The 14244-nt window shown below is 35.8% G+C and overlaps 1 protein-coding gene across 1 annotated transcript in view; it reads left to right on the top strand.

The window, feature by feature from the left end:
* Window positions 1–14244, top strand: part of LOC109482517 — a 50679-nt gene that overhangs the window by 799 nt on the left and 35636 nt on the right. The window lies entirely within an intron of this gene.

The following is a 14244-nucleotide window of genomic DNA, read 5'->3' on the forward strand; positions in this document are numbered from 1 at the left end:
AGTTCGCTGGGCAAAGAGCGTTGGATCGAACCCGGTATATCTATGTCATTTGCCCGGTGGCGTTATGGTTTGTAACCTTGTGCTCCGTTTTTTATCAAAAATAATGGAATAATATCTGGAATACGTAACCGTTGTCGGATCTTACAGACCCATTCAATATGTCGTTTCGTATTTACAATATTACCATACAGTGTCATATTTTAGATACAGACACATATATACTTATTGTCATAGTGCTTTAGTACCTATAGTGTTTTTAGAATAATATCTCAACAGGTCAAAACTGGAGAAGCTGACAAATTATAAATATTTTAAACCACGGTATTCATCCAGAAACCATCAATGTCGTTTGTTTAAAAAATTATTATTTTTTGTTTAAAAAATTAACAAAAATGTAGGTATTGTGAGTCTCTATAAGTGTTTAAGCTACGTTCTTAGTCATTCATTTATAGTGTATATTGACTCATGCGACAGCGTGCCCAAAGGAAGAGCCTATTCATGTACTATAAATCACCATGGACAATGGTCCCTTTGCAACGCTCCAGTTCTCTCCCTTCGTCCTCATTTATGTTATCCACTGGGAAGACACAGGGCCAAATTATCGATCACTACTGTCCAGTGTCAGTTACCTCACGCCCGGCTGGATTCTGCTGCAGGAAATGGTTATTTATGTAGTACGTTACGCTTTGTGAAAATATCGCCATTGACACAACGCTTGTTCCTCAACTACCACCAAAATTGTGCAAAATACAAAACTCAATACATTTTCTGACCAATCGAAATTTAAAATGCTAATGTAGCATTGTTGGCTAGGCTAGGTTCTGCTGCAGAAAATGGTTATTTATGTACAGTGTACAAAATACTTTTTTGAACCAGGTTGCCCAGTGTAATGTTACATACATATAAGCCTTCGTCAATATTTCTAACGGCCTTTAATTAACTGATACGAGTAATAATAGCCATTAATACCTAAATTAAAAAAAAAAAAACATCTGCCGGATACAGCCAAGCCAAGTGGACATTGGGGGGGGGGGGGCTTTTTAAAAATTCAGGTAGCACACTGGGCTACCTAGGTTCAAAAATAGGTTGCCCCAAGTAAAAATTTGGTTGCCCGGGGCCCAGGTATTTTGCACGCTGATTTAGTACGTTACGTTTTATGAAAATACACCAACAGTGACACAACGCTTGTTCCTCATAACTGTCAACAAAATTGTACTAACTTCAAAAACATTTGCGGGCCAATCAAAAGTTAAAATGCCAATGTAGCTGGTTGAATAAATATTTTGTTGTCAACACCAGTTCATTTAGTATAACGATAGTGTGTTGAAGTATTATATATTATACATTCAATCTTTGTCAAATTGTTGTTATGCCTCCGGATGTCCTGTTGTTGAATCATATATACACAATATATATACTTTTGAACACCCTACATTCATAAATTCGGATATTTCTCACATAAGTCAAGCTAGTCATTAAAAGACATTGATAAATTGAAACGGTGACTATATTGCAGAGTGAAGTTTTTTTCTAGAAAAATGGTAAATTAAATACCATATAAAATCTATAATGACGTCAATGGCTAAACACATGCTTTCTTTTTATTTCATGGAATGACAACAGACTTATAAATAAATATAACAGTAATGTTACCAGTATCGCCACGACACAAATATACACGATACATGCACCTTTCCTTCGTAAAAGTAGCATCGTATAGCCCGTATATTGTTAAAAGATACTCGTTTTAAACATGTAACGAGGGCGTGAAATCAACACAATGAGCGTTACAATCGATTTTGAACTGGTCCAGTAAATACATTTGATTGGTTGCTGCAACATGAGTCATGCATACATTTTATCATGACATCCAACGATTATGCAATACTTCATAATCCAATCAGATTTTCGATTTCGGTCGAATGTTTCGCTCAATTTAACGAACATTTACGTTGTGCTTTGTAAAGGTATTAGATTATGTAAGATGTACATGCCTTAGTCGTATTTTATATTACACTGCATTGTGTTCCCGTTGTATGAAAATATTACATGACAAATATATCATTTCATTTAGTTTAGTAAAAATGATAAATTTCCGCTAGGTGTAATTTGATAATAGATATTGCGAATGCCAAACTAAAATACCAACTATCCAAAATGAATACCAGTATAAACTACAATTAATTCCAAATTGAAACACCTACTATCCAAAAATAAAGACCTGTATGAACTATAATTGAAGACCTGTAAGACTATAATTGAAATAATGAATGCGTTTTTGTAATTCCTAATATTACGCTTACAAACCAGAGAAATTACAATGGTAGTATATCATTATATATTATGTCTACATTGTATCATGTTATCACAATAATGTTTGCATGATTAAAGAAAATAAAGATAATATCCCTTTGTTAGCAAACCTTGTTAGCTTGTCTTCATTTTTATAGATTGTGCTATTTCATATTCGTATTTTCTTATGTCACAACACCAGCAACATGACTTTGATTATATAAATTTGTAATCTTCATAAAAACATCATTCATAACATTATCGTTGTCACGAAAGAACAACTGTTTGGGGTCCATTGAATCATATGGTTGAAAACATATTGGTGATGTACGTGTGTCTAGTGTGAAATTTGGTTATACAAGCTTGAGGCATTCAAGGATTAGAAAAAAAACTTCAGTTGAGATGTGTTTTATACAGATGCTATCAACCTTTCTGTATGTGCATCGGCATTTCGGGGCACATGGCATCCAACTGCTTTGCATAGATATGGTATAATCTATAGGCGTTTACAGATGAGAATACAAAGTCGACAATCTGATATCATTTTTATGCATTCGCATTCGATATCTTTGGTAAATTAGCCATTTCATCACATAATTCGTGTTGATATTATCTTCTCATTATCTTTATCTTTCTCACATTAATAACGATAATCCGGTGGTGTTTTTGTTTCATTACTGTGACCTTTTTATCACAATGTCAAATCTATACTACTTGTTATGCCACAGCTCTCGCTTGAATTTAAGAGCATCGGAAAGATCATCATCTACAAAAGACGTGTACAGAAATGGAATCCTTACATGCCTGTCCTCAGGCTTCCGCTTTATCTGGAAATAACATACCGTCATCGCTTATCTTTTTGGCGGCATGAGGCGATTTCGCAAGCTATTGTCAAATGGTGCAGAGGTGAAACTTTATCGCATTGGAACATGTCAGTTGGTGACTATTCAATACAGTAAAACATAGTATCAATTTACATATCTTAACATGTCGATATTTTGATAGGCAATCGTTTGCATCTTTTTAAAAATCTTACATAACGTTTGAATTGTATATTTCCAGGGCTCGAAATACTGGGTGCATGTGCACTTTATTGCACTCAAAATTGGAGCTGTTCACCCAATTCTTTTCTGTGGGTGCACTGGCGCACCCAAATATTTTTGTTGGTATTTTTGTACTAAATAATAGTATGCAGGATATCCTTGACATCTAAGCGTCAGAAAAAAAAAAAACGTCTTTGTTGTAGTTCTTGTGTAAGATTTTGAAGTTAGCTCCCATTTCAGAATCAAGCTTGAAAAAGCAGCATTAAGATCTGTAATTATATTTTGTTTTATATGGTGCACCCAAAAAAAATTGTGCACCTCATTTATTCAGGTTAGGTGCACCAGTGCACCTTTTCCCAAAATGAATTTTGAGCCCTGTTTATTTCTCAATCTGTTAATTTGCTCTAAAGACTCCTTTACTGTTCTTGAGCTCCTACAGTACCTGTTCATAAAATTAAAGATAGTACCGATGCCTGGATTTAAGGATAAGGCCACAGCAAGTAAATTTTATGGATGGCATCCTCCACAGACTACAAATGCGACCGGGCGAAAAAACAAGGCGGGCCGAAAAAAAGCAAGGTTCCTACATTTTAAAATTTTGACTCAATCATTTTACAAATGGTTTTTATTCATTGGAAACATCACATATACACAGCCAGCATCATTTTTCACTGCATCAAAGTAAGAAACAAAACATTAAATCAAAGCCTTTTCTTGTCTCCTCTCTTTATAGTTATCTTCCATCCACCTTCCAGCATGGCAACATACATCTTTGCCCATTTTCGACATGTTGACCACTGTCAAAAGGCAACACTTTTTTCCAAAATTAGGCGAAAATCAATGCGCGCGCTGATATCATCCATAAAAAATACTTGCTGTGGTCTAAGACATATACTGAACATTGCCGGTAGCCAAGATTTTTCTGTTATCTTTTCTTTGTACGCATTCAGATCAGAAAGTTGAAAGAAAAGTTGTTCGCATCTTCAGAAGATTTGCTGAGTTAACTAGAAACGTGAAGCTCAATTACGAAGACGCCCCGGTGTCTAGCACTGACAGATGTTAGTTGAGTTGCCGAGCAGCTTCCAGGCAGCGATAATCCCCAATGGAATGGTGTTCCTGGAAAAACGCCGCCGGAAAATCCTTGAACCTCGTGGTATTAACATGGGAATCGTATCAGTTCTGGCTGGTATCCAGTTATTTTCAGGCTGTTAAAATTTTTACAGTATGCTAAATATCTATTCGCCTGTAATTCCTGATTTTTTCACTGTGCTGTTGTGTTCACTGTTTTTACTGTTACTTATGTACCGTGAACTTATCATTACAGTTAAGAAATAAAATCCGTGAGCATGTCAATTTTTCTAATACCGTGAACTTTTGCTATTGTGAACATGAAGGGAATTACAGTATTTGATACCCTAGCACTATCCACATTGCCAGTAAACCTTTCGTCAGCTAATTATTGCTCGTAGAAACTTTGAATAAATCTCTTTTGATTGTTAATATTCTAAATAAAATGGCTTTCTGGCCTTAACTCACTGTGTTAATTAAAACACAAATGGATCATACCTTCTTGAGCATATCTAAATTCAAGATCTGTAGTTTTTGAAACATTTAGAAGTAAATGCTACCATCCCGGTAAAACTTTAAAAAGCGCGAGTGTTGGATGTTGGTCTACTTTGTATGCATTGTCTGGTGAGACTGAATTGCCAAAGAATGTTATCTTGTCAGGTGTGATGATATTTTTTCATGTCCATTACGTTACGTTGCTCATATCATACACTCTCAAAAGTATTTACTTTGCTATATATTGATATATTGTTGCACCTTAGATTTAAGTAATATAAGGCATTCGAAACCAACCATGATTGAACATTGTTAATATGCACCTATAATTACTATCCTCGAATGAAGACATAACCGATTTGCGCGATGAAGCAAATTAACATTAATAATTGGCAAGCGATTATAATGAGATGATATCGATCAAAACATATGCTAGAAGTCGGAACCGTCGGAACTAATTTAACAGGGTATTGTTCTGAAGTCAACAATTATTAAGCCGGAACGTGTAAAACACAATCTGCCTATAGTCTTCTCAGTCTGATAAGGCCATGTAGATTTGATTCTATGGATGACATCCGCGCGCGCTTGAATTTTCGGCTGTTTAAAGTTTTCAACCATACTTTGAATCATAAAAAACCATATTGTTGCAAAATGAGCAAATATATACCGTACGTTGCATTAAAAAAATATATTGGAAAACGATACACCAATGTCCTAGAATGCCAAAATTAAACAAAAAAAGACGAAAATGTAAAGAAATGAACTTGAAGACAAATCATACCCGTCATTTGTTCAACCTTCAAAACCATGCTCGCATCAGTTTTGGGTTCCCAGAGGATGTCATCCATATAATCAAATCAGCATGGTCTAAACTTCATACCCCCTCCCCACACACACAATTACTTTCCAAAAGCCCCACAATTATGCTTAGGAGTAGGTCGGAGCAAAGTTGGGAGGGTTGGAAATAGTTGTTTAGTGTTCGGCTGCGAAGTCAGTTGCGTTCTAGCAAACAGCTTTCGGAGTGCATTCGGCTGTCAAATTTAACTCAAATTTAACTCAAATTCATTTGATTCATCTTTAAATAAGGTATAGCATAGATCTGGTCGGCAAGGTCGAGGGATCGGGATAATCCTGATAGTGGGAAGGGCTTTACTCTCTTTGGAAATTGTTTTCGGTCCCATAAACCCTTATCGCCCATGTCATGTCACAGTTTCGAGTGGGTTGGGATAGTCTTGTGCATTATGGTGTTGGTCAAAATTTAAAAAAAAAAGTCTTATAGAATTATATTCAGAGTCTCAATTTCCATTATTGCAGACCGAATACTAGTATTGAATGACTTAAAATTCACATGATTTTATAAAAGATTTCGATTCTTCTTTCAATTATTAGGCTTGGGTATGTTTGAATTCTTGGGCTTGGGTATGTAATTCTTCGCAGCTTTTACTTCACAAACCTAAACACGTTTCTATACCTAGCCCTGTATAGTTTAGGTAGTCTGATAGGGACTATAATAGTTGCTGGTCACGTAATAACGGGCTGGCAAATCATTTAGAACCAAAATCAAAATGGCGGAAATGATTCTGAGGATGAGGATGCAAATGCACTTCACTGCATTCACACGCTAAGATAATATTACCAGCACTTATTGAAGCAATGCATGGTCAGGGCACTCAATGGGATGAGTATAACGCCGATATTAAAAGTTGAATACGAGTTTTAGTTTAGTGTGTTTGCTATTTAGTAAATGTAAGACACCTACTTGCTGGACGCTCCTTTACATTATGAAAATGATTCGCTCAATTCCACAATTGGTACTGGAGTATTGATATTAGGAAAAATTATTGAAAATTTTCAACGATCCAGCAACTAAATGCTTTCTCATGAAGATACAAACGTCGCAAGTATTGTTGAACTTGCATATCTCAAGCGTGCAATGGTTTAGGTTAGTATCGTGGTAAATAATTTTCTAAACTGTAGTGATGTCAATGGTAATCATCATCATCTTCGATACTGCTCATCCCTCTAAAAAGAGGATTATTAGCAGCTGCGCAGATTAGTGACTGTGTGCAAACAAAGGGTAGGGTAGGGATGGACGTAGACAAGTGCAAGGACAGGACAAGTGAAATCATTGGTGCTAGTATTAGACATATTTACATGTGTGCAAGGACAGGGAGGCAGCTCAATGCAGCGAAGCCCGTCCCAACTCTGCTTTGAACTGGGAGATGGACTTCGCCTCCGCCACACTGGGCTCAAGTTCATTCCACTCCTTGATTATGCGAGGAAAGAATGAGAGCCTGTAAAAGTTGTTCTTACTCGTGATGGTTTGCAGCTTTAAAGCGTGATGGAATAGTTTAATGTGTCCTTAGTGCTGAAAGTTGAGGTGTTCTGCCCTTAATATTATAAATCTCTTACCACAGTGTCTGAGGCCCTAACCTAACTCACTATCAACTGCAACAGTGCCAAAGCAGCGCGCAGTACAATAAAAAAAAACACCACATGATATGTATTCTGCTTCACCCGTCAAATATATCAGCTCTTCTATAGTAAATAACTGTTCTCTTCCTTCCCATAATACTGTCACTTTGAGGTAATATGTGTAGATAGAGACGATAACTTAAAATATGTAACATATCAGATGTAACAGTGCCAGAGCAGCGGGAAATACTAAAAAAAAACAGCATGATATTTATACTGCTTTAGCTCTTCTATAGTAAATAACTGTTCTCTTCCTTCTCTTAATACTGTCACTTTGAGGTAATATGTGTAGATAGTGACGATAACTCAGAATATGTAGCATATCAGAGAAAATGCCTGAGAGTAAAAGACTGATGTCAAAGAAAGGTCATGGGGGATCCTATTATTGAGTTGCAACCCGCTGTAAATTGCGTTCAGCCCATTATTTTGCATGCGAAACACGGTCCGCGCGCCCACACATTTAACGGCGGTGACTCACTCTACCTAAAACTTATTGTGGGGAGGTTTTTCTGTGCAATTGATGACGGTCGATACCCCTGCGTAGGGAGAACAATCTAGAAGATTGGACGAAGATGAGCACGCATGCTGGTCATCAGCTGTCATCGTCAGCGTAATCTGGAGTCATGCTCGATGTAATGGTTTAAACCTTTGCGCAAATTGCTTCAGAAAATTAAGGTTTATTTTGATAGGGGCAATCGCAATAGCATAATGGTGATATGTTGAGGAGAATAAGTAGTGCAATGCATAGCAATTATTTTAGATCTAGGCATGGCAATGGTCCTTGGGTACTGTACTTGGTATAGTCATACAAGACAGTCAAAAGAAGGAAAACATCTAGAAAACCCGAATCGTCTATTATATTTCTTTTTTGGGAGGTAGCTTCATGACATTCAGGCTCTTTACAATGCTTCCTACGTATTTGTGATATGAAATAATTATTAAACACTAAAAAAGGAGATTGTAAGGGAGTCAAAGAACTTCTGACGATATATAAAGCTATCAATTCTGACGATATATAAAACTATCAATACTACTAGTGACGATTTCTTTACACTGCCGGCTTCTTTCTACCCTCCGATATTTGCATCAACAGGGCGAGCGTTTGTTTAAAAATTTTTTTTTTCCTTTTGAAAAAATTGTACGCAGTTTAAAACGACGTATATTTTCACTAAGAAGAAGTTGCACCTTGTCGTAAACAACTTGTAAGAACGTATTGTTAAACTGTGTACTTCTGTCTTTCAATAGAATTCATATACTAAATGCTGATACATGAGGTTTTGTGTAGTCTGTTGTAGATACCATTTTATTTATTTTTGTATAATTATAAACTTCTATGTCAAAAAAGCGCAGAGCATATTTTTAATATTTTGTAATCACAGCATATGTTCTGAGATATTGCTTTTAACATACAGTCTTAACCAGATGGCGTAAATCCCATGAGAACCCATTCACTGTCCTCAATTCTACTTAATATGCATACCTGATCTATTACTTAAGCATTATGTCATTGTTACTATTGCCGTTATGAAGTGGATCCAAAAAAATTACCGGCACACTAATTTGATCAAACGAATTATTTTTTTCTGGTTCAACATAATCCATTTTTCTCTAGTAGACTAGCTAGAATTCTCAACCCTAAAGGTTTGGTAATATTCCAATTCTAGACTCTTTCCTTTGTCGGATGTCACATGTGTCACAAATGGTATACGTGACAACAATCACACATGGGACAAAATCCCAAACGTAATCCACAAGTCAGGTTTTGCATGCAAATAAAAAACCGGTGACTGTACATAGAGTGACGCATTGTTGCCTGAAAAGATTAGCTTGGCATTTACGTGGTAGAAGTCACCATGTGCTTGGGCATATTAGCCACGTTGAGTTGGTAATTATTTGGCTTTTAACTGATTTGAATATTTAGGAATCCAGGATTTAACTGATTTAAACATTTTGGAATCCAGGCTCTGCCACACAATAAGCTTTCTAACAATAATTTCAATAATAAAAAGTCACTATTTGACCTTTCATACACATACCTGTGAAATATGTAAGAAACATCTATCGTATGTAAGCGTATCTTATTTTACATTCTACATCTATTTCGGACAAAAAAAAACAAGATACAAGGTGAGGTAAATAAAATTAAAAACACTGTGCAGGAGAAGATGAAGCCTTAAAGACTTGTACAAGCACTTCTGCTTAAGCATAACAAAACAATCACAATTAGGCCTATTAACTGAAATTCTTCAATGAAAATCAAGGCAAATGAAGGGAAAATATTAACAATGGTAAATAAGTAACCCATTATACAGTTAAAAACAAAAACCAAAACTTTGGGATGGTTACCTGTGTTATGCAAGGTATCAGTTAGCCGATCAATTTTCAACAGAAATGATTGGCCCTGTTAGGTACTGTGTACCTCGTAGCAGGAATATTTATGCATCTCACGGTCCTCTTCGATCGTTGAAATCGACCACGAAGAGTAGGAAATAAATAAAGAATGCGCATTTATTCCGGGTGCCAAACAGAGCTGATAACATATGTAACCCTTGCTGAAGAAGTTGGCAAATGGTGGCCCGTAATATGGAGTAGACATTATGTAACATTTTTTAATTGCAGTGTTTTATGATAAGAAACATTCGTGTAATTGTAGTTTACGACCTGCATATTTGTGCACTCACATCTAAAACTGCCCACACTTAGCGCACTCCACAACAAATTAAACATTCATTCTAGCATTGCTTGCCCAAGCCCCTGTGGGTATAATTACACGGATTTAGTAATGCAGCAATGCAAACACACATTAATTGACTTTTAAAAATCAGTGTTACTTTCTTTTCTTAAACTTCTTCATTTTATTGCAATGGCCAACTAGATCAAAATAAAGACTTTAAAAGGAAGACGAAGAAAACTGAAATGGCAATACACAAAACACAATAAAAAGTATATATAGTACATGTAAACAAACAATGAATGAGTCTATGGATTGTCTGGAAACCGTGAACAGTTATATTTTTAAGTAATTATCATAACTTGATATCAGCTTTAAATATCCGATTTATGCTAAAATGTGACTATATGTTGAAATAACCCTACACTGTTCAAACCCGATGAAGCTTCCATAGCTGCATACTAAGAAAATGTCTTCTGCGTTTATATATTTTCATTTATTTCCAGAGACCGACCGACGGGTTAGTCGTAAAGGTTAACATCATTTGACGAAGGTATGAGGTCGTGGAACTCTGTTTAAACTATAAAGCATGATGCATTGTGCATTACTAGAATGCTTCCGGATATAGTGTGAAGCATGGTTTTCGGCAGGCAAGTTACCGTTGGGATATAGATACAAGTGAGGATCTTATTTCCATAATATATTAAAACATGCATATTTTGTGAAGGTATGAGGTCGTGGAACTCTGTTTAAACTATAAAACGTGATGCATTGTGCATTACTAGAATGTTACCGGATATAGTGTGAAGAGGATGGCGTCACACCGTGTCACTCTAATCCCCCGGAGAGCTGTGCTCGTGTGGCGGTAATATATTCTCTCACGCAAGAGTGGCGAAAAACCCCCTCTACATGGCTAACCTTTAGATCCGCAGCTTGATGAAAGGCAAAAACTATAAGCCGTCACTGGAATTACCCGTTGATGGGTGAACGTTGTGTGACATCTCAAGGTTAGGTCGTGCCCGTGCATTAAAAAATCAGTGTTTTTAACGTACTATTTTTTTGTTTGAATAGCATTTATTCTGGCAGTACGTTTATATGCTAATTTTAAAATATCTGATCCTGTCAGCAATTCTTCAAAAGCACATTGTTAAGGTAAATAGATTCAATATTGCAGCAACGTGTAATCCAGTGCAACTATAATACATTGAATACAATTGCAGCATAAATACTGATGATACAGATTTGTAGCTTTAACAAAGCAAATGATTTGAGGTTTCTTTGCATTCTGAAGAGATTTAACCCCAAACCTGCTCTAAAGCGAGAAAGAGATTACCAAAATATCTATTAAACACCTGCTCTTGCTCTATGTACGATTATGTTCACTGAATACGGCTTTGTAGTGATAACTTTAAGTAGAGGCGTTGGTCACCAAATGTATCACCCTCTTCTCATTCACATTTCTTTCTACATTTGCTTCACGTCGTTGCAGCGTCATATTTTTTAGTTTCTTAGCATTTTAATTGAATGCTTCTGACACTACACATATTGTCTGGTGACCTCGATATCTTATATAACGCTTCATTGCAACAAAATTTTAAATTCATCGAAGGTAGTAAAATTGCAGCTACCGGCAACCTGCAGTATTATTCTGTACCAGATTTCAAACCATTTCCTTTGTGACAGTCTAGATATAATAGATGCACAGAAAATGGAAATTTTCCATTTTAACGAAATATCAGATGTACAGGTTTCAATATGCTTGGAATAAATCCAGCTGCTTTAGAACATACATATCCAAGCCCTTTGGGACCTTACTGCTGCATGTTACACCGATTTTGCTTTGAATTATTTATCGAGATATTACGTCAATACCCAAGCCAGCATTATTTAATTTAGAGCCTTTTCATCCACGCATGAAGTAAAATGTTTAAAAACCCATTTTAGGTGCTTATACATGTATATGTTTCATTATCTTATAAAAGGTGTCACTTGTGCTAGCTGTGGTGGATTTGCTGTACTGATTTTAAGGTACAGGACGGAATGAGTGAGGGTTTATTAACTATTTGAGGAAATTCGAAGCTACAGCATTGATTCATACACGTCATTTATAGTTTGTTCCACACAAACAATTTCCTTTTGGCACAATTTTAGAATTTGTTAAGTCTAGAATAGTTATTGCTTAATGAGCCCCGGTTATACAGAATATTGTTAAAGACGTCAGAAAGTTAAGCTGCAAAGCTAAATTAAACTAAATTTTGCTTTTGTTATGTGACCAGAATAAATCTGAAGTTTCTTTAAGGGAAAAAAACAAGCTGGAAATAATATATTTTAGACAATGACCATATTAAAGAACCCATCACACTTAGTAAAAAGATAAGGGGGAACGCCCAAGTGCCAAAGAATTCAAGTCATCTTGTTATGATTTGAATCATCATTATTATTTTTTATGATCAACGATTTGTTACAATACAAAATATCGTTATTATTATGATCATTGATTTGTTATGATTTGAATTATTGTGTAAGGGATGGTTCATTACATTGTATGTGCATGTATGTTGTTTTGATATATGATTAAAAAATGAAATAAAAAAATAAAAAGAAGCATAGATCAACGAAAAGATATGAACAACGAAAAAAAATTCAAGTCGTTGCACATTCAGTCCTATATGTACAGACGGGTTTGTTACACACTGTAGCTTTCTCCCTGATACATGCTACTGATTCACATTAGATAAATGATACCACTACGCTTTGTTTTTAGATGTTCCCCTTCCATTACGACAGTAACCTAATGTCTTTCTCAGTGCACATCTAGCGTGAGAGTAGAAGCTGCCATTTGCAACCAAAAATATATTTTTCGGCAATTTGGGCAATGTCGTGATCTTACAATGGTCCAATTACGAAGGTAGTCGTACACTCGGGCGTAATTTAGAAGGCGGAATTCACTTTGAAGTGCTCGTAAGGCTATCGCTAACGGACGATGGACAGTAAACCCGGACGATTTACGTCTGTGTAGGGGAGATGGACTCCATGGTAGAGGGAGTAGATGATGGCCATGGCTTAGCCCTACTGTCGTTAGTAAGGATTTACATCACGAGTTTCCTACGACTTCTGACTTACTGATTATGTGTGATGACAAGTATAACTTTTTTAAGTTCATTTCATTTTTTATTCATTTCAAGATAGAAAAACAAAATTCGTGACGCACATGCAAGACAACAAAAATGATACATAAAACCAGTAGACAATCAGGACAATAGAAATAATGAGAAATTAATGAGACCCCCCCCCCACGGAAATAAATAAAACAATGGCTAAAAGAAACTTAAATCGGTATAACATGTATACGTAGTTTCCCCCACTTCCCAATGTGCTTAGATATTTTATCTAACCTTGTAGTAATAATACACTCTTATTTTTGGACAATAGAGACAAAAGAGATTTAAAAAAAATTCCATGGTACAGGAGGTAGATGATTGCCATTGCTTAGCCCTACTGTCGTTAGTAAGGATTTACATCACGAGTTTCCTACGACTTCTGACTTACTGATGATGTGTGATGAACATCATTACAAGACAAGGATAACTTTTTTGAACTCATTTTTTATTCATTTCAAGATATATATACAAAATCATGGCACAACAAAATTCGTGACGCACATGCATAAAAACAAAACTGATACATAAAACCAGTAGACAACAAGGACAATAGAAATAAAGAGAAATTAATGAGAACCCCCAGGAAAAAATAAAACAATGGCTGAAGGAAAATTAAATCAGTACAACATGTATACGTAGTTTCTCCCACTTCCAAATGTGCTTAGATATTATATCTAACCTTGTAGCAAAAATACACTCTTATTTTTGGACAATAGAGACAGAAGAGATAAAAAATTCCATGGTACAGGGTGTAGAAAATGACCATGGCTTAGCCTTGCGATTTACATCACGAGTTTCCTACGACTTCTGACTTACTGATGATGTGTGATGAACATCATTACAAGACAAGAATAACTTCATTGTAGCGACCAACGATGCTCATTGTACACGGTTCATTACATGGTTATTTTGATTTTGAAAAATTATTCGGCCGGACTTTACTGATATGTTGTGTCATTGATTACTTTTGGATATGCATCGAAGATGATAAAACACATTGGAATTTCTTAACCCTACCTAGACCGGGCTTTTTTTGACA

This window comes from Branchiostoma belcheri, unplaced genomic scaffold, assembly GCF_001625305.1.
Source record: "Branchiostoma belcheri isolate BF01 breed outbred unplaced genomic scaffold, Haploidv18h27 scaffold6, whole genome shotgun sequence".
NCBI lineage: Eukaryota > Metazoa > Chordata > Leptocardii > Amphioxiformes > Branchiostomatidae > Branchiostoma > Branchiostoma belcheri.